Source organism: Lampetra fluviatilis, chromosome 26, assembly GCF_964198595.1.
Source record: "Lampetra fluviatilis chromosome 26, kcLamFluv1.1, whole genome shotgun sequence".
Classification (NCBI taxonomy): domain Eukaryota; kingdom Metazoa; phylum Chordata; class Hyperoartia; order Petromyzontiformes; family Petromyzontidae; genus Lampetra; species Lampetra fluviatilis.
Genome location: NC_136300.1, coordinates 11,758,240 through 11,781,229, shown reverse-complemented (window position 1 = coordinate 11,781,229; position 22,990 = coordinate 11,758,240). Strand labels below are relative to the sequence as shown.

General features: G+C 53.8%; 1 long non-coding RNA gene across 1 annotated transcript in view; it reads right to left on the bottom strand.

Annotated features, from left to right (window-relative positions):
* LOC144942216 (uncharacterized) overlaps positions 1-22,990 on the bottom strand; it is a 74,025-nt gene that overhangs the window by 35,561 nt on the left and 15,474 nt on the right. The window lies entirely within an intron of this gene.

Here is a 22,990-nt window from a genome sequence, read left to right as displayed (position 1 = left end):
CCCGACCCTGACGCCTGCGGCACATTTGGAGTTTGGATGTCTCTCTCTCATCATCATCACGGTGGCTAGGAGATGTTGACTACCTCGCCTGGTTTACAGGAGGTCGTGGGTTCGGTCCCGACCCTGACGCCTGCGGCACATTTGGAGTTTGGATGTCTCTCATCATCATCACGGTGGCTAGGAGATGTTGACTACCTCGCCTGGTATACAGCGACCTGGCAATGACAAGTGATAGCTCAACGAAGTGGCTTACCCATCACGTGTAAATGTATAGCAGCAACCAACTATTCTTAATGCCTGATGTGGAAGGAAAGACCGGAGGAACCGGAGAAAAATACACGCGGCCACGTGGAGAGAGAAAGAGACACGCCAACTCCAAATATACAGTGGGCATCAGAGTCGGGATCGAACCCACGACCTCCTGCATACCTCGCGAGGAAGTTAACATCTCTTAGCCACCGCGAGGGGGGGGGATCATGATCCCGTCTGTGCGGAATTCGGGAGCGTTGTCCCCTCGTTTCGGCTTCCTGTCATACAAACAGCGAAACGGAATTTTAGGCCAAACTTCCCCAACTTAGCAGGACAGACCCCGCCAAAACAAACTCATAGTCGACGTTTCGGGCAATTACCCTTCGTACCCTTCGCAGCACGAAAGCCCGTGGAGAGGCAGAGTGGATGATATGAGTTGGAGGCTGCACGCGTTAACACCTCGGAGGCCTCATTCGGGATTCAAGAAATATTTTCTGATGACCACATTTTTTAAAAAGTGGGCGTATGGATAGTAACGCTATTAAGTAGCTATTGAGTAACACAGCCTTCAATAATCATAAACAACGGTATCGTTTCTAAATCAACTCATTTATATTTAAAGGGAACATGATACGTCCAAAGAAATGAAAATCGTCCATTCCTCTTGGAAACCCCTTTCATTAAAATCCAATTCTCTTCCCCCTTTATGTTGGAAGGGGGGGGGGGGTGCAGAGGGGGGGGCAGTGGTGCAGGGGGGGGCTTGCCCTGCTCCTCCTCCTCCCCCTCCCTGTATGAGTATTGCACCGTGGGGGATCAACCAGCCCCCGCCCTCGTCACCCACTACTCCTGCGACGACGCTGGGGGGTGGGGGGGTTTGTGCGGGGTGGGGGTGTGGGGTGTCTGGGTGGTGTGGGGGGAGGGGGGGGTGTGGTGGGGGTGTGGGGGAGTGGGGGAGGGGGGTGTGGGGTGTGGGATGTGTGGGGGAGTGGGGGTGTGGGCGTGTGGGGAGTGGGGGGGGGTGGGGGGTGTGGGGGAGTGGGGGAGTGGGGGTTGTGGGGGGAGAGGGGGGGTGTGGGGGGTGGGGGGGTGGGGGGGGGGGGAGGGGGGGGTGTGGGGGGTGTGGGATGTGTGGCGTTGTGGGGGAGTGGGGGGGGGGGTGTGGGGGGGGGGTGGGGGAAGTGGGGGGGTGGGGGAGTGGGGGTGTGGGGGAGAGGGGGTGTGGGGGGAGTGGGGGAGGTGGGGGAGTGGGGGTGTGGGGGAGAGGGGGGGTGTGGGGGGGGGTGGGGGGAGTGGGGGGAGTGGGGATGTAGGGGAGAGGGGGCATTGACCGGCCACGACTCAGCTCAGCCCAGACTCGCTCCTGCCTACGTCACGGTTCATCTGGATGAAGGGAATTAGTCTGGAGCCGTATCGTGCGTTACGTAACGCACAGGCGGGGCGGCGGTGGTGGTGATGGCGATGGTGATGATGGCGGTGGTGGTGGCGGTGATGATGATGGTGGTGATGACGTCAGCCACTTCGTATAACTTTAATTTGTGATATTCAGGTCGGCTCTGAAAAATAGCCGTGCAGCTCAGTGGGGCTTTACCTGTTAAAATAAAAAAAAAAGTTAAAAGAGTTGAATAGATGATGACGACGACGACGAGTTCGGCGGTGCAGGGTGGCGGGGCTGGTCGGGGTATGTGGGGAAGGGGAGTCGTCATCATCTATTAATCTCTTTTAACTTTTGTTTCATGCTACGATCATCCCAACTGAGAGTGGCATTTATATTTGGGTTAGATCACGTCAATATAAATATGTCGTTAACTCACCACCACCCGACACAGACAATTGGTAAAAGTTTGTCACGTGAACAAAACGTGCCAATCACACGATGACTTCAGCACCAGCGTTGTGATGGCGAGTACATTCACAACATTTACAACAAAATACGACGTTTCACTGGTGGTTACAACCAGCTTCATCAGGCGATTTGCCAGAATTGCGAATGCGATGTCACCGCCGTGAGGATATTTGCTAATTGTATTCACGAGTGAAACGTCGTACTCAATTGTAAAGCTTCTGGGTGTACTTGCCATTGCACCGGCATGCTTAAGCAGTAGCTAATTGGCATGTTTTGTTCACGTGTAAACCTTTGTGTCGGGTGGTGGCGGGTGAACGACACATTTATATTTACGCGATCTAACCCCAACAAAAGCTGCACTTTATTACGAATTAATATTTGGTCGTGAAAGCCTTCTACGCGTTATCTTCAGAATGTCATTGTTAGCGACGCACTGATGAAGACCCTCAATGACGACGATGATGATGACGATGATGACGACGATGATGATGACGACAACGATGATGATGATGACGACGATGATGATGACGACGACGATGATGATGATGACGATGATGACGACGATGATGATGACGACGACAATGAAGACGACGACGATGATGACGACAACGATGATGATGACGACGATGATGATGACGACGATGATGATGATGACGATGATGACGACGATGATGATGACGATGATCATGACGACGATGATGACGACGATGATGATGATGATGATGACGATGATGATGACAACGATGATGATGACGACGATGATGATGATGATGATGACGATGATGATGACAACGATGATGACGACAACGATGATGATGATGACGACGATGATGATGACGACGACGATGATGATGATGACGATGATGACGACGATGATGATGACGACGACAATGAAGACGACGACGATGATGACGACAACGATGATGACGACAACGATGATGATGACGACGATGATGATGACGACGATGATGATGATGACGATGATGACGACGATGATGATGACGATGATCATGACGACGATGATGACGACGATGATGATGATGATGATGACGATGATGATGACAACGATGATGATGACGACGATGATGATGATGACGATGATGACGACGACGAGGATGACGACGATGATGACGGCGACAACGATGTTGATGACGACGACGATGTTTCGTCAGAGCGGGTCCCCTTTGATGGCGGTGTCGGGCTGCGTGGGACGGTGGTCGGGCGGTTGATCGATCGTAGGGGTCAGAGGATTGTGGGGGTCAGGGGATTGTGGGGGGTCAGAGGAACACCACCGTGGGTGGGGGTTGAGGGGGGGGTGCGAGGTGGTCCGACGCGGCGGCTCTCTGCCTGCAACGTGCGCGGGGAGCCCAGTGGAGGGGGAGCGAGGAGCGCAGCGGGGAAGTGAGGTCGAGGCGATGGCGCTAGGGATAGGGGGGGGGGGGGCTCGTATGTGTGCGTGTATGGATGTACGTGCTGAACTTCTTTCGCACCGTACGTAGGCCAACGGTGCTAATCGGTGGTGTCACATTTATGTGAGTGGGGAGCGGTGGTGTGGCGGTTAGCGCCGCGCCACGAACCTGGACCCCGAGTTCGATTCCCACCAGTGGCGATTATCTGAAGCGGTCTTGGGCCTCCCCTAGGTCGACTCAGCCTCAAATGAGTACCTGGTGCGATGTATAAACATCGCCACTAGGAAGACAAAGGCGGCCGGGCGTGGTGTTAGGGCACCCACCCCCTTGTGTGACGTCAGCTTTGGATTTTCTGTTTCACATAGTGACATAGTCACTTGAAGATGTTTTCTTGTTCATGTTTTTGTTTTTTGTTTGTTGCGGTTGCACCCAATTCAAGAGCCGAATGGCTCACAGGGCTATACCTAATCAATGAACTTGAACTTGAGATGCTGCTTGCTAACAGCACTTGCCTCAACAGTCTGTTTCGGCTACGAGGGGGATCTTTCTCTTTGTTGAACTTCTTTCGCACCGTACGTAGCCGACCATGTAAATCGGCGGCGCGGGGGAAGGACAACAAACTAAACACTAAAAAGCAGTTCTACAGAAATGCGTTCGTCAATCTCGATGATGATTTGAAAGTGCATAGCTCCAAGTGGCTTCCTATTATCGGAAGGAAGAGCGTTCCAGACGGCCACAGAAGCGTGTCTGAAAGCGCCGCGCGATGCGGGGACCGCCGTCTTGGTTCGATGGCAGCAGCCAGAAGCCGCTGCGACGTCGATCGTAGATCACGTGGTGGTCTCCGCTCCTTGACGAGACCAGCGATGCATTGCGGTTCACTGTGGTGGACTGTGGTTGACTGTGGTGGACTGGTTGACTTTGGTTGACTGTGGTTGACTGTGGTGGACTGCGGTTGACTGTGGTGGACTGGTTCACTGTGGTGGACTGTGGTTGACTGTGGTGGACTGGTTGACTTTGGTTGACTGTGGTGGACTGGTTGACTGTGGTTGACTGTGGTGGACTGGTTGACTGTGGTTGACTGTGGTGGACTGGTTGACTGTGGTTGACTGTGGTGGACTGGTTGACTGTGGTTGACTGTGGTGGACTGGTTGACTGTGGTTGACTGTGGTGGACTGGTTGACTGTGGTTGACTGTGGTGGACTGGTTGACTGTGGTTAACTGTGGTGGACTGGTTGACTGTGGTTGACTGTGGTGGACTGGTTGACTTTGGTTGACTGTGTCTGACTGTGGTTGACTGTGTCTGACTGTGGTTGACTGTGGTTGACTGGTTGACTGTGGTTGACTGTGGTGGACTGGTTGACTGTGGTTGACTGTGGTGGACTGGTTGACTTTGGTTGACTGTGTCTGACTGTGGTTGACTGTGGTTGACTGTAGTTGACTGGTTGACTGTGGTGGACTGTGGTTGACTGTGGTTGACTGGTTGACTTTGGTTGACTGGTTGACTGTGGTGGACTGTGGTTGACTGGTGGACTGTGGCTGACTGTGGTTGACTGGTTGACTGTGGTTGACTGGTTGACTGTGGTGGACTGTGGTTGACTGTGGTTGTTATCGCGAGCGCAGCGTCAATCACACAGCGACTTCGTGCGGCAGATGGCGGTGGAGAGCGGGGGACGAGGAAGGGTGGGGGTGGCGGTGTGGGTGATTTCGCGGGGTAGGGGGGAGGGGTGGGGGTAGGGGGGAGTGGTGGGGATGGTGGGAGGGGTGTGGGTAAAGGTAGGGGTGGGGGGAGGGGTGGGGTGGGGGGAGGGGTGTGGGTAGAGAGAGGGGCGGGGGGTCGGGGTGGGGGGAGGGGTGGGGTGGGGTGGGGGTAGAAGGTAGGGGGAGATGTGGGGGAAGGGTGGGGGTAGGGGTGGAGGTAGGGATGGGGGTAGGGGGGAGGAGTGGGGGTAGGGTGGAGGGGTGGGGGTAGGGGTGGAGGTGGGGGTAGGGGTGGAGGTGGGGGTAGGGGTGAGGGTTGGAGTAGTGGGGTAGGGGGGAGGGGTGGGGGCCCACAGCGAGTTGGGTGCAGGAATCACGCGGAGGCGAGCGACCCGTGACCCGACCTCGTCACGGACTGACGCCCGCGCGAGAGACGTGACGAGGGCAGAGCAGACGAGAGCCGGCGTCGTCATCATCAGCAGCAGCCATCGCATCATCGTCATCTTCCTTCGCGAGTCAGATGTTGCACCGGGGCAGTTTGGCCTCCAGCGAACGTCGCCAGCGAGTACGCGTCTCACGTAATAAAACAACTTATTTATCCATCCAGCAGGGCAACACTACCGAGTCAAATTATATTTGATTTGGAGGGTCCTGCTGCTGCTACTTGACTCTTTAAATTATACTTTAAGACGTTTTCAGCCAATTAATGATGATTTCTGTTTATTATTACACGTGTGGAGGAAACGGAGCACCCGGAGAAAAACCACGCACGCGAAAGGGAGCAATACTCAATCCCCGTACAGATGGAAACAGGTGGCGATTAGTGGACTTGCCCTCTCCTGGCGAGCCAGGAATATGGCTCCTCCTCGAGATTCGCATGCTTGGTTCCACTTGTTTTGTAAAGGGGGGAACACTATATCCCCGTACAGACGGAACACGTGGGATGGAACACGTGGGATGGAACACGTGGGGTCCCCACTCTCGCTACGCCGCCTTCTCGTGGCGAGCGATGGGAGTTCGGCTCCTCCTCGTGCCCACGGGAAGACGTGAGTTCTCACATCGTCTGTGCGTGATCCACCAACCCTCGCCGCAGCCTCCCCAGCGCTGGCTCTCAAGCAGTCACGTGCATCAGCGTAGCCCCCCCCCCCCCCCTTAGCCCCCCCCCCCTCACTGCTGCCCGGTAAACATCACGCGGAGGAGGCCGGCTGCCCCAGGGGTCAGAGACGCGGGTTTGGCCCCACGGATGCCCCGGGCTCGAATTGAGACTTCAGAAACGAGGTATTGAACTACATTTCACGGGTATAGAGAGGTGATGGCCTTAGATTGATCACCGCTGTTGACTGCACAAAATAAACAATAGTATTATTCTGTTAGTTGCATCGCTTTTAATCCAGCTCTGACAACTCATTAAACATTCCGGGTGTGGATAAATGAGCAGCCGAACGAAGTGATTCAGAAGTAGTTGTGTGATGCGCCTTTCCGCAGTGTTTCTCTCACACTGGGCGGGTGAGTGGGTGCCACTGCGCGCTCATCAAAGCGGCTCAACGGCGAGAACAACTCCACATCACAACGTGAATCAAATGGTGCGAGCCGGTGGGAGTGGTGGGGGGGGAGACGCAACTCCGTAAGTTTCGTACAACACACACGCAGAAAATGTGTAAAAACAGTCACACACACACAGCCTTTGCGCGTCGTGCACACCCGCACTAAACAACCTCCCATCACCAGTTCTTGGGGAAGCGCACTGCGGGCCCTACTGCTCGCCGTGCGGCACACGGAAGTCATCTCTCGCACGAACAACAACCCCACACACGGCTCGACCCACGTGGGCTCAAATCGTTTGAGATGCGCAACTTTAAACAATAATACCTCTTAACAACGTCCACCGCGTGAGCTCATCAAACATTTCCACTCGGCGCCGTATATTGTTTCCGACGCGCTTGTGAGATTATTTGGTTTGCTACAAAAAGTAGGGGCATTGCCCGAAACGTCGACCATTAGATACGTTAAATTTTAAGTCTACACACACACACAAGGTGTTTGTTGTTGTTGTTGTTGACGAATGTGTTGAGTTTTTATTTAATTCCACGCATGAACGTTCCCTGTCAACGCTGCCGATTTGTAACGATTGGTGCCGGCCAACAACCCGAGGGGTTCCCGTTGCGAGTTGCCGACTAATCGATGCCGGCGTCGATTAATCGGAGCACGCTGCCTTACGACTCGGAGCGCACGCGCAGGAATGTTGAAGGTGAGAAATGATTGTGCGAATGTCACTTCCGCTCTGACCCAACTCTGGAAACTATAACGAGCCGAGAGACGACCGCTCGAGAGAAGGTAAGGGCGAGAGAGGGAAACGTGGGACAGGCCATGCGTGACAGATCATACGTGACACAACATGCGTGACAGAACATGCGTGACAGAACGTGTGTAACAGATCATACGTGACACAACACGCGTGACAGAACATGCGTGACACATGCGTGGCAGAAGGTACAGATTGAGTTCTCGCCCTGCCGTACTGCGTGACCCACCAACCCCAGTGAGATGGGAGTGCGGGTGAAACAACACGAGATCGATTCGTCGAACGAATCTTGACCCTGATTCGTGACCATTGCTCCAATTGCTCTGCGGTTGGGTATCAGAATCTGTATTTATAAAAATATCTTCTTCACGGATTGTATGGGATTGGGATTGGGTTTGAGATGATTGGGATTGGGTTTGGGGTTCGCTTTAGGGTTGGGGTTGTGATTGGGGTTGAGTTTAGGGTTGGGTTTGGTGATGTGTTTCGAATCGAGTTTAGGGTCGGGATTGCCTTTGGGATCGAGTCGTTCCACGAATCTCTGCAACCCGAGTGGAGCGACCTTTCGCATCATCCCACGCACCGACACCACGGCGCGCAGTACGAGTGCGCAGGCGGTGTAACTGCGCCGAGACGTCGAGGCAACGATAAGGAGGTAGAGTTGGACAGCGACTCCCCCAGGACCCACGTCAACCACTGCCGCAAACCGCGCACATGCCCGCTACCCCGAGCCCCCCCGCCTCCCCCGCCCCCCCATACCCCTCCCCCCGCCAGCTCCTCTCGGCTGAAACCGCTGGCTCCGTGTGCACGCCGCTCGCTGCCTCCGCGTTGATTGATGATGAGCGACGCGTCACAGCTCAGCTGGCGGAGGGGGCGGGGTGCGGGCGGGGGGGGGGCTTGTGTATGGGGGGGGGCTTGTGTGTATGGGGGGGGGGGCTTGTGGGCTTGTGTGTATGGGGGGGGGGGGCTTGTGGGCTTGTGTATGGGGGGGTGATGTTGAGTGAGGGGTGGAGGGCGCGATGCAATAGTTTGCGTGGCGATGTGAATGTGTGCGTCTGTGTGTGCTGGGTGCGTGTGTGTGGGTATGTGGGAATCTGTTGGTATGTGTAGGTATATGTGGGTGTGTGTGGGATTCTGTAACTATCTTCGCTCTGTGGCTATGTGTGGGTTTATGTGGGTATGTGGGTAGCTGTGGGCGTGTGCGCTATGTGAGTGCGTGCTCTGTGGGTACGCGTTGGTATCCCTGGGTATGTGTGGGTACGTGTGGGTATATGTGGCTGTGTGTGCTCTGTGGGAATGTGCTGGTATATGTGGGTACGTTCATGCGCGTGTACAGGTGAGTGCGTGTGTGAGTATTCGTCTGAATGGTGCGGCGTTCGCGCGCGTGTACTGCAGGGTTTGCGTTCGAATGAGGTGTACGTGCGTGTGTGTGGGGAGCGGTAATGTAGTCGTTTGCGCGCTGCGCTACGAACCCGACCACCAGAGTTCGATTCCCGACTCACATGAGTATGTGAGTCGGGTGCGGTGTATAAACATCGCCACTCGGGAGACAAAAGCGGCCGATCTCTCCGTCATAGGTGCTCGCTAACAGCACTTGCCCCAGCGGTCTGTTCAGGCTACACGGGTGATCTTTCTCTTTGTCATTGGGAACGCAATAACGAGCGTGGCACAGTGGGGAGCACAGGTGGTGCATCTGCCAGTCATCTCAGCTAGTCAACCCATAACACCTGGGTCTGTCCCGTAATCTCCTGCACCTAGCCTGGGACATCAGTCAACACATAACACCTGAGTCTATCCCGTGACCTCCTGCCAGCAGCGACTCTTACACATTTCAACTGACGGCCTCGAAGTGCACGTAGCCTGGCACAATCGGTGGCGTGATGTAAACTCTCTCGCCTGGTATGCCGGAGGTCGAGTTTTCCATCCCGACCCTCACGCCATTTGTGGCCAGGTCGCTTCTGTAAAATAAGCGAATCGCTCAGTGGGCCTTAGCTGGTAAAATAGACGTGGATTTGTTTTTAGTCCTATGCTTACCTTTCCTATACTTCGTGTTTTCGCATTGTTTGCTGTTGTGACGGTCTGTCCCGCCCTTACCGGAGATCTGTGAAAAATAGCTTAATAGCTCATCGGATTCCTCCAGGATAAATACATATTCTGATTCTAAATGTCGGCTGTTGTTCCTGTGTGAGTGCGTGTTCAGGTGAGGTGGGCAGAGTGTGGATCAGGGTGTGTGTGGGGTGTGTGTGGGGTGTGTGTGGGGTTTTGATCAAGGGTGTGTGTGCGGGGTGTGCGTGAGTCACGGCTGTCGCAGCGATGGAATGAGAGAGAGGGGGCTTGGATGGAGGAGAGCGCGAGATGGGGAGGGAGGAGAAACGAAGGGAGGGAGAGAACGAGGTGAATGGAAGGAAGGACGAAGAGGACGAAGAGGGATAAAGGGAGAAAGATCCGAATGAGGAAATGGAGGGAAGAGAGAGAGGAATGAATATAATGATGGAAGGGTGCATGGCGGGGTTGAGGAAGACGGCAGGAGGAGGGGGGGTATAGGGGTAGAGGGTGGGGGGGGGGGTATAGGGGTAGAGGGTGGGGGGGCTGCCGCGTGTGCAGATGGCGGGGAGGGGGGGCTCGGGATGCGTGAGTGACGGAGCGTGACAGCACACGAGACAGATCATGTGAGACCCAGGGACCAACCAGATGCCGGCCGATATGGCGCGTGACACGGCGAGTTGCAGCGTCGCATCCCAGATCAGCCCGGCTCGACCAGATCCCAGATCCCGGGTCTCGGGTCGCGACTCGCGCGATTCGACCCCCGACGAATCATTGGCGGTTGGAGCTGATCATCATCATCAGCAGCAGCAGCAGCAGCTGGCGTGGTTGTCGTAGTGTGTGTGTGTGTGCCGTTCCGGCCTTAATAGGTGCTCGCTAACAGCACTTGCTGCCACACAGTGTGTTCGGGCTGTACGGGGGATGGCGTCAAGCCCGCCACCACCCGACACAGCCAATTTCAGTAAGGTTTGTCACGTAAACAAAACATGGCAATTCGTTACTAGTTCAACAGAGCGGTGTGTTGGAGAGAAAACCCACAACGGTTGCAATTGGAGTCCGACGTTTCGCCAGTATTTACAACCAGCATCATCAGGCGGAGAGCTAAATATCGCGATCTAACCCAAAACCCTCTAATACGAAAAATATTGGTCGCAAGAGCCTACCACGTATTAGACTATACGGGGGGTCTTTGTCTTGTGTCTTTGGTGAGCACACACACACACCACCATCATCATCGTTATCATCATCAGCCACAATCAATCCACTGCTGGATGAAGACATCCAACCACCCGCCGTCTCTCACGATCGTGCGGTGTGAAGGGTCCACCTCGCCACCCGCACGCGAGGCCGACTCGTCGCCTCCATCTCCCGGGGGAGAGGGAAGGAGGGGAGCGAGGGGGGGAGGGAGGGAGGGGGAGGTGGTGGACGTCCTCTGGGACGCCGCGTTCCGTTCCTCGCCTGCCACGGCGTCGTCATCCGTGGACCTCCCCACGGCCACCGCCGTCTCCCTCCAGCGGAGTGCCGCGCCGGGACCGGAGATCGAAGTCGGCTTCGCGCGGGGTCAAAAGCGAGCGGGTCAAGCAGCTCCTGCCCAACGAATCTTGAGACTCGGATCGAAGCTTCTTCCCGGGATACACACAGTCACGTGCAAAGATCCCCCGGTTAGCCTGCGCAGGCTGTTGGGGCAAGTGCTGTTCGTGAACGCCTCTGAAGGGTGTGGGCTCTCCAGCACCACGCCCGGCCGCCTTTGCCTCCCCAGTGGCGATGATTACACATCGTACCAGGTGCTTACTTATCTGAGGCTGAGTCGACCTAAGGGAGGCCCATGACCGGTTCACATCATCGCCACTGATGTTGGCCGTGAGCGGGAATCGAACTCTGGTGGCCGGGCTCACAGCGCAGCGTCCAAACCACTCCGCCACCAGCCCCAGGCCATGGGTCGGCAACGCAACTCACAAGGAGAGACACTTTTCGTAGAATTCGGTTAAAACACAAAAAACCCTCAATATTCCAAGAGCTGCAATGCACCGTGGTCAACACGAGACGGTGGCGGGGTTCTTAATGAATGAAGACACGAAGCGGCAGTCCTAAAAGAGCCGCAGGTTGCCGCAGTAACTCACGTGTGACTCACACACACACATACACACGTGTGTGTGTTACTCACATGTTACTCACGCACACACATACACACGTGTGTGTGTTACTCACATGTTACTCACGCACACACATACACACGTGTGTGTGTTACTCACATGTGACTCACGCACACACATACACACGTGTGTGTGTTACTCACATGTTACTCACGCACACACATACACACGTGTGTGTGTTACTCACATGTTACACACACACACACATACACACGTGTGTGTGTTACTCACATGTTACACACACACATACACACGTGTGTGTGTTACTCACATGTTACACACACACACACATACACACGTGTGTGTGTTACTCACGTGTGACTCACACACACACATACACACGTGTGTGTGTTACTCACATGTGACTCACGCACGCACATACACACGTGTGTGTGTTACTCACATGTTACACACACACATACACACGTGTGTGTGTTACTCACATGTTACACACACACACACATACACACGTGTGTGTGTTACTCACGTGTGACTCACACACACACATACACACGTGTGTGTGTTACTCACATGTGACTCACGCACGCACATACACACGTGTGTGTGTTACTCACATGTTACACACACACATACACACGTGTGTGTGTTACTCACATGTTACACACACACACACACATACACACGTGTGTGTGTTACTCACATGTGACTCACGCACACACATACACACGTGTGTGTGTTACTCACATGTTACTCACGCACGCACATACACACGTGTGTGTGTTACTCACATGTTACACACACACACACATACACACGTGTGTGTGTTATTCACATGTTACTCACGCACACACATACACACGTGTGTGTGTTACTCACATGTTACTCACGCACACACATACACACGTGTGTGTGTTACTCAAATGTTACACACACACACATACACACGTGTGTGTGTTACTCACATGTGACTCACGCACACACATACACACGTGTGTGTGTTACTCACATGTTACTCACACACACATACACACGTGTGTGTGTTACTCACATGTTACACACACACATACACACGTGTGTGTGTTATTCACATGTTACTCACGCACACACATACACACGTGTGTGTGTTACTCACATGTTACTCACACACACATACACACGTGTGTGTGTTACTCACATGTTACTCACGCACACACATACACACGTGTGTGTGTTACTCACATGTTACACACACACACATACACACGTGTGTGTGTTACTCACATGTTACACACACACACACATACACACGTGTGTGTGTTACTCACATGTTACTCACACACACATACACACGTGTGTGTGTTACTCACATGTTACACACACACACACATACACACGTGTGTGTGTTACTCACATGTGACTCACGCACACACATACACACGTGTGTGTGTTACTCACATGTTACTCACGCACGCACATACACACGTGTGTGTGTTACTCACATGTTACTCACGCACGCACATACACACGTGTGTGTGTTACTCACATGTTACACACACACACACATACACACGTGTGTGTGTTACTCACATGTGACTCACGCACACACATACACACGTGTGTGTGTTACTCACATGTTACACACACACACACATACACACGTGTGTGTGTTACTCACATGTGACTCACGCACACACATACACACGTGTGTGTGTTACTCACATGTTACTCACACACACACATACACACGTGTGTGTGTTACTCACATGTTACTCACGCACGCACACACATACACACGTGTGTGTGTTACTCACATGTTACACACACACACATACACACGTGTGTGTGTTACTCACATGTTACACACACACACATACACACGTGTGTGTGTTACTCACATGTTACACACACACACATACACACGTGTGTGTGTTACTCACATGTGACTCACGCACGCACATACACACGTGTGTGTGTTACTCCCATGTTACACACACACACATACACACGTGTGTGTGTTACTCACATGTTACACACACACACACATACACACGTGTGTGTGTTACTCACATGTGACTCACGCACACACATACACACGTGTGTGTGTTACTCACATGTTACTCACACACACATACACACGTGTGTGTGTTACTCACATGTTACTCGCGATAGTGCAGTGGTTAGCGCGCTGCGCTGTGAACCTGGCGACACGAGTTCGATTCCCACTCACGGCCAACATCAGTGACGATTATCTGAACCGGTCCCGGGCCTCCCCTAGGTCGACTCAGCCTCAAATAAGTAAGTACCTGGTACGATGTGTAAACATCGCGACGGGGGATGATGAATATCTCGAACCGGCGCTGGCCCTTCCCCTAGATCGACTCGGCCTTAAACTAGTGCATGTTGTGGTGTGCAATCATCAACAGTGGTGGGGATGGTGTGTTCTAGCGAGTCGGTGGGGCATGGTGCTGCCCACGCAGCCAGCGGCTCCTGTGCCCCGCGGTGGCTGGGAGATGTTAACTCCCTCGCCTGGCATGCAGGAGGAGGTCGTGGGTTCAATCCCGACCCTGACGACGCCTGCTGTATATTTGGAGTGTTACGTATTGTCTCTCGATCATCATCATCATGGTGGCTAGGAGATGTAAACTCCCTCGCCTGGCATGTAGGAGGTCGTGGGTTCAACCCCGACCCTGACTGCGGCATATTTGACGTTTGCGTGTTTCTCTCCCCGTGGTCGCGTGGACGATTTTTCTCCGGGTCACGCGTTGAGAATATTTGTCTGCTGTGAATTCCCGCACTGATGACAAGCCACGAACTTCGCTGACCTTTCACTTGTGATGGCCACTGAGCTACATAGCTCAGTGGGCCCTACCTGGTGACACAAACCAAAATAGTTGAGAGTTTAGGTGCTCGCGAACAGCACTTACCCCAACTGCCCTGTGCAGGTTATAGGGGTGATCTTTGTATTTGTCTGTGATGATGATGGTGGTGATGATGGTGGTGGTGGTGATGTTGATGGTGGTGCTGGTGATGATAATGATGATAATGATGGTGGTGGTGATGATGATGATGGTGGTGATGATGATGATGATGGTGGTGATGATGGTGGTGGTGATGTTGGTGATGATGATGGTGGTGATGATGGTGGTGGTGGTGATGTTGATGCTGGTGGTGGCGAGCGATGATAGGAGAGCCGCGTGTCGCCGCTCCGCGTGGTATTTATAGATGCGTGTTGGCGCGCCGTCTGACTGCTGACAATTAAATTATCGCCGCCGCGGTGATTGATGAGCCCCGACACTCGACAGGCAGATGCGCTCCCTCCACGAGGCGACGCGCTCGAGGGGGGGTGGGGAGTGGGGGGCGCGGGGTTTTGGAGGAGGAGCCGAAACTGGGAGGGCGAGCGAGCGCGCGCCGACTCCTCGGGGAAGGAAGGGGGACACGGGGGGGCCGGGGGGGGTCATCCCGGGTCCCTTTAATTCTCTGGGCGAGTTTGGGTCGGAGACTGGGGTGGCGATTTTTCTTGATCCCTTGTGACCCCCAACCCAACCCGCCCACGTGAACACTTCGGAATGTAAATACAAAAACAATGCGACCACACTGTCACCCTGCACTACAGCTCCTGTCACCCTGCACTACAGCTGCTGTCACCCTGCACCACAGCTCCTGTCACCCTGCACTACAGCTCCTGTCACCCTGCACCACAGCTCCTGTCACCCTGCACCACAGCTGCTGTCACCCTGCACCACAGCGCCTGTCACCCTGCACCACAGCTCCTGTCACCCTGCACCACAGCCCCTGTCACCCTGCACCACAGCTCCTGTCACCCTGCACCACAACTCCTGTCACCCTGCACCACAGCTCCTGTCACCCTGCACCACAGCTCCTGTCACCCTGCACCACAGCTCCTGTCACCCTGCACCACAGCCCCTGTCACCCTGCACCACAGCCCCTGTCACCCTGCACTACAGCTTCTGTCACTACAGCTCCTGTCACCCTGCACCACAGCTCCTGTCACCCTGCACCACAGCTCCTGTCACCCTGCACTACAGCTTCTGTCACTACAGCTCCTGTCACCCTGCACCACAGCTCCTGTCACCCTGCACTACAGCTTCTGTCACTACAGCTCCTGTCACCCTGCACCACAGCTCCTGTCACCCTGCACCACAGCCCCTGTCACCCTGCACCACAGCTCCTGTCACCCTGCACTACAGCTCCTGTCACCCTGCACCACAGCTCCTGTCACCCTGCACTACAGCTCCTGTCACCCTGCACTACAGCTTCTGTCACTACAGCTCCTGTCACCCTGCACCACAGCTCCTGTCACCCTGCACCACAGCTCCTGTCACCCTGCACTACAGCTTCTGTCACTACAGCTCCTGTCACCCTGCACCACAGCTCCTGTCACCCTGCACCACAGCCCCTGTCACCCTGCACCACAGCTCCTGTCACCCTGCACTACAGCTCCTGTCACCCTGCACTACAGCTTCTGTCACCCTGCACCACAGCTCCTGTCACCCTGCACCACAGCTCCTGTCACCCTGCACCACAGCTCCTGTCACCCTGCACTACAGCTCCTGTCACCCTGCACTACAGCTCCTGTCACCCTGCACCACAGCTCCTGTCACCCTGCACTACAACTCACCGTATAACTCTCTGTGGCCACTGGCGTGCCGCGCTCTCTCCGCGGCAGCCTGCGTCGTGTGAATGGCGCCCATTATCGTCCCCGTTCAGTCTCCTGCGACTTCTAACAGCCGTGGCCACCTTTCGTTCAAGGCCCCACCTCGTCATTAAAGGCCCAGCCTCTTCCTCAACAGCTCCAATTCTTTCCTAATCCCGGATTTCAAGTGACACTGATCTGAGATGTTCTGCGCGTTACGAATTGCATTGCTATGAAGTGATGATGATGATGATGATTCGCGATGGCGTACGATGACGATGATCGTGGATTATTGTCTACTCTCGCGCCTATGAACCCGTTTGCGCGCGGTCAATTGTGGGTGTTGACAAGTGGGGAGCGGTGGCGCAGTGGTTAGCGTGCTGCGCTACGAACCTGGCGGACCGAGTTCGATTCCCGCTCGCGGCCAACACGAGTTGGCTGCGTGAACCGGTTCTGGGCCTCTCCTAGGTCGACTCAGTCTTAAATGAGTACCCGGTGCGGTGTGTAAACATCGCCGCTGGGGATACGAAGGCGGTCGTGCGTGGTGTTGGCCACTCACCCCCCTCGTTCTCCGTGCCGGCCTTCATAGGTGCTACTCGCTAACAGCACTTGCCCCAACAGTCTCTTCAGGCTATACGGGCGTAGCGTTGTCTTTGTGTTGACCCAGCGCGTTTTGACTGCGTGAAGTCAGTCCATGGGCCGCATCAGAGTCGTACCCATTCCATTAGCTCGTCACCACCACCACTGGTGAACCGAGTAAATTGCCGCCCCCACCCCCTGTGGAGTGTGACGCTGAAGCCGATGGAAAGCTGGGCGGTTTTTTTCCCCTGCAAAACCGTTACCATTTTAAGGATGGAATTCTTAAAACTATGTAACTAATCTTTCAAAATTTACCAGGTAAGACCCACTGAGTTGTATGGGTTCATTACACACTTTTATTTAACTCACTCTGTCACTGTCTGTTGTCCTTGTATCCTCAAATCTTGCAACTCAATTTTAACCCACTTCCCAATGTGGTATCGACTGCAAACTTGGTAAACTTATGTCAAACTGATAATAATACTATATTCTATCATAAAAAAATTACATTATTCTTTTTTATATGTTATGTTTCGGTTTGGCTCTAATTGTTCTCGGTAAACTGACGTTGGTTGTTATTGGCCACGGTCCCTTGCGTTATGGCAAGCTTCGGGGGGCCACTTCCTGGATTCGTGGAGTTCTTCCATTACGAGTACATTTCAAAAAAGCGTGTTTACATTTTTTGTTTATATTACTTATTTCAGAAGTGACCCGGCCACAAATGTTTCCTCAACGGAGCGGCGGCTTCTCACCACGTGGACATTTACAGCAGCCAATCGCTCTCGAGGCATGTTTACACATGTGGAGGACATGTTTACACACGACACATGTTTACACATGTGGAGCACATGGAAAACTCCCAACATAAAGGGGTCGGGATCAAAGCCACGACCTCCTGTATACCAGGCGAGGTAGTTAACATCTCGCCACCGTGGCGATAACCCGCAACCACACCGTCGTACACCACGTGACACGCCTTTAAACAAAGGCGCTCCACAAATATTACATATAACTGATGACAATCATGATCCTGCAAATGCTGCTGATGATGACGCCAATGATGCTGCTGATGATGCTGCTGATGATGGTGCTGCTGATGCTGCTGATGATGATGCTGCTGATGGTGCTGATGATGATGCTACTGATGATGACGCCGATGATGCTGCTGATGATGCTGCTGATGATGCTGCTGATGATGCTGCTGATGATGACGCCGATGATGCTGCCGATGATGCTGCTGATGCTGCTGCTGATGATGGTGCTGCTGATGCTGCTGATGATGATGCTGCTGATGGTGCTGATGATGATGCTACTGATGATGACGCCGATGATGCTGCTGCTGATGATGCTGCTGATGATGACGCCGATGATGCTGCCGATGATGCTGCCGATGATGCTGCTGATTAGGCTCGTGACGGCGTTGCTTTTCCCTCGGCGTCTCTCAGCCTGCGCTGAGCTCCGAGGGAATTCCTTGGGGCCAATCTTGCCCCAAGGCAGGATCTCATATATGTGACACGCTCGAATATTTATGCGCAAAGATCCCCCGAATAGCCTCAACAGATTGTCGGGACAAGCGCCTGTTAAGCGAGTGCCTGAAATCCGGCACGGCCCATGGGAGGGTGGGTGGCCAGAAAAACGCCAGGCCGCCTTTGTCTCCAGAGTGCTCATGTTTTGACACAGCACCAAGTACTCATTTAATGCTGAGTCGACCTAAGAGAGGCCCAAGCCCAGTTCGGATATTCGCCACTGATGTTGGCCGTGAGCGGGAAATGAACTCGGGTCGCCGGGTTCATATCGTAGTGCGCTCGCCACTACACCACCGCTCCCCTACGCGTATCGAGTCAACCTTGCACACTCACTTCTCCAAATGAGTGCCTGCTTCTCGGGAGACAAAGGCGGTGGGGCGTGGTGCTGGCCACCCACTCCCACGCGTACCGTGCCGGCCTTCATATGTGCTTGCTCACCGCACTTGCCCCAACAGTCTGTTAAGGCCACTTGGGATGGGAGGGAGGAGGTGGATCTTTGTATTTTGGTGGAGGTTTTGTGATGAGAGTGGATTTCCAGACGCTTCTGTGTCGCCTCGTGGCTTCAGGTTGGGGAGTCGACAAACTCCACCCCGGGTTTTGCAGTCACCAGGTGATGACGCGCGAGGGTGGACTAATTGAGGAACTGAAATGCGTGTGCCGTGCCAGCCTTCAATAGCTGGTGCTCGCTAACAGCACTTGCCCTCCCCCCGCCCCCAATAAAATAATAACAATAAAGTATGTTTAAGCTTTCCGGGGGAATCTTTGTATTTGATGTGCATTGTGAGACGAATCACGGCCACGTGCTTTTACCGGCACGGGCAATTAGCAGCGATTAGAGCTCGCGGTAAGCTGGCTCCGTATCAATGGGGCTATCAGTCTATTGGCCCTCAATTTTAAGCTAATTTGGTTCGTTCCCCGGAGAGTCCAGCAATTTTCAATGCACTACGAAAAATAAATCAAGCGCACACTCACACCTACTATGCGGCATTTGTCATACGCATCAGTGGCAGCATCGGTGGCAGCACTGGACGTGCATCTGAAACAGGAGCGGGGAACCTCTTTTCAGCTAAGGGCCATACAAAATCATCAACTTAAAAAATTTGCTCCTTGTTATATTTGGTCAAACATTTAATTAACTCGCCCCTAATGCGATGGCTGGAACTGCTTCACTTTGGCGAGGCGTGTGATGTTAGCTGGTATTGATGATGTTGTTGCTACTCGAAACTGCTTTTCCAGGTTTGCTCCGAGATTTATTGAATTTCGAGTCCCGCCTGCGGTTGCCTTGGCAGGGCCAGTGATTTTGCGGGCCTCGTACGGCCCGCGGGCCGGACGTTCCCCACCCCTGATCTGAAAGGGGAGCTGGTGTACACCAAGGAACACCGCGATAATCGAGAATAACACAGCGCGCCCTCGCTATTCGCGGGTTCGCGGGGTGTATGCGGCTAAAACATATTTCTACCGAAAATGTCGCCTGTATTATGCGGTTTGAATTTAACTCATGCGGCTACGCGATCGGAAGTGGTGCACTGCGTGAGCTACTCGGCAATCAGCTGTCTCACACACACAGATTATGCACACAGAGATATACACAGGTACAAATACAAAGGTCCCCCGTATAGCCTTAGCAGACTGTTGCGGCAAGTGCTGTTAGACAGCACCTTTAAAGGCTGATACGGCGCATGAGGGGGTGGGGTCACCAGAACCACGCCCGGCCGCCTTTGTCATCCCAATGTCGATATGACATTTACACACCGCACCAGGTACTAATTTGAGGCTGAGTCGGCCTAGCGGAGGGCCAGATAATCGTTACTGGTGGTCACCAATCGATCCCCACATAGATCCACACGTATATATGCATACACACCGCTACATACGCAGAGATACAGACAGAGATACAACAATCTGTATGTACTGTGTGTGTACTGTGTGTGTACTGTGTATGTACTATGTGTGTTCTATGTGTACTGTGTTTGTACTCTGTGTTCTGTCTATGTACTGTGTGTGTGCTGTGTATGTACTGTGGGTGTACTTTGTACTGTGGGTGTACTATGTGTGTACTGTGGGTGTACTGTGTACTGTGTGTGCACCGTGTACTGTGTGTGTTCTGTGTATGAACTGTGGGTGTACTGTGTTAATACTCTGTGTGTTCTGTGTATGTACTGCGTGTGTGCTGTGTATGAACTGTGGGTGTACTGTGTTAGTGCTCTGTGTGTTCTGTGTATGTACTGCGTGTGTGCTGTGTATGTACTGTGGGTGTACTGTGTTAGTACTCTGTGTGTTCTGTCTATGTACTGTGTGTGTTCTGTGTGTGTACTGTGTGTGTACTGTGCGCGCTATTCGGCAGGCAGCTGTCTCCCCGTGCAATTTCTCTTTGTTCGCCCTTGCCTTTTGCCGAACGCATCTGCTGCTACTACTACCGCATGAAGCGAGGACAAACCTGCATTCTAAATCTGACAAGCTCCACTGCTGGATGAGTGCCCCCTGACGCCGTCGCGGTGTCGTGTCGGGGGATTGTTGATCACGTGGTGGGCGCATCGTTTTGGTGGTGGCGGTGGTGGGTTATTGATCATACCTCACCACCACGGTTGGGGGAAATCCGAGCGAATAGACGCTGGAGCATAGACAGTTCGGTACAATAATTAACGTCGCCGAACTGGGCCCCTGCCGCTAACGTATCCCCTGCCGCAGCCCATGCCACGTGACTCATCTCGCTCTCTCTCTACCTCCACAATGCTCTCGTCCTCTCTCCACCCCGCGCCTCCATCCTTTAACCCCCACCCCAGTGCCCCCCCCCCCCCCCCCCGTGATGCCTGCCCTCCCCAGAGACAGGCCTGGAGGCTCATTAACACACCCACAACCGCTGGACTGCACACATCAAAATTAATTTGCGTCAAGCCAGGGAGGTTGCGAGGGGGGTTGGGGGGGAGATAGCGAGGGAGGGAGGTTTGATCTGAGCGGACACTCACGCTCAAGGCGGCCGTCATGTTGTTATCCGGTCTCCCCCCTCTCTCTCCCCCCTCTCTCTCATTCATACGAAGACAAAGATCCCCCGTATAGCCTTGCCAGACTGCTGGGGCAAGTGTTGTTAGCGAAGGCCGGCATGGCATGACACACGAGGGGGTGGGTGGCCTGCACCACGCCCGGCCGTCTTCGTGGCGATGTTTACATACCGCACCAGGTACTAATTTGAGGCTGAGTTGACCTAGGGGAGGCCCAGGACCGGTTCAGATAATCGTCACTGGTGTTGGCTGTGAGCGGGAATCGCCAGTGTCGTAGAGCGGCGTGCTAACCGCTACACTACAGCTTCCTACCATCCACACACATGTAGAACACACACAGAGACACACATCATACGAATAAGCACAGGGCATACACAACAACAACCGTTGTCCATTGACCGCACCCGGGCATTATGTGTATATACTAGATACATCCATGGGAAACTTCTAGAAGTACGTGATCAAAGAAGATGTTAAATAGTGGAGTGGACAGAGGACATCCCTTTACCACCCCAAGGTGAACAGGGAATGGCTCCTACAACTGTGAGCAGACGGTTTTGGACCAAAGAGCACGAATAATAAGCCAGATCCCTGGTCTATTAATGGTATCATGGGCCTTGACTAGGGCAATAAAGCAGAGATGTAGGTCATGTTGAAATTCTCTACACCTCTGCTGTAACATACGGACAGACAAAATGGCGTCTGCACGACCGCCACGGTTTGAATCCACACTGGGGCCCCGCAAGCCTCTCTTCAGCATGTCCTGCAAGGCGCTGGTGAATCATTCTTGGCACACTGAGGAGGAAGATGCCCCGGAAGTTGTTGCAATGAGTGCGATCCCATCCTTTTAAAGATGGGGACCACAGGCCATCATTCCAATCCTGCAGAACCCGTCATGTCGACCAGAGAGTTGTAGAGATGCTATTTCGGGCCGCCTGTACACAAACACCACCCTCCCTTAGCAGTTCGATTGAGAGGTCATCTACCCCCGACACGTCGCATGGTTTCACGCTCCGGATCGCCCTTCGCACTTCCCACAATAGATGGCACATCAGCCAACCACTCACAAGGAGCGGCTGCCCCCTTAACATATTTGAGACACAGCAGAGCCAGCTGGGTTCAAGCGCACCTTGCCCTGTGATGATGTTGTGTGAGCTGAGGGCTTTCTCCTCCCCCAAGACCTCACAAGAATGCTCAGCAAACGTGGGAACCTCTTCTTGGGGGGGTCGGGGGATCGGATCCCCCTCCTTTTCCTTAAGGACGCTAATAGGTGTGGCGCCCGCAAGTTACGTTTTTGATGGATCTGAAGAGTGATTGGTGGTCGTGGACTCCATTCCTTAGCAACTCGCGACCATCACTCATCCTTGCGGTCCCGAGCGGTAAGCCTCCTCGTTCTTGGACCTGGGATGTTGTGGACGGTGCGAGTGCGCCTGCCGCTGACTTTCAGCTTGCTGGAACACCCCCTCCGTTCGCCAGGTGAGGATTGCGTCCCCAATGCAGCCGTAGCGGCTGCACGAGTCGCCGTCTTGAAACTCACCCATTTCTCCTCGGCGTCAGGAGGAGGATGGGGGGCGGTAGGACGACGTCAACTCCAGTCG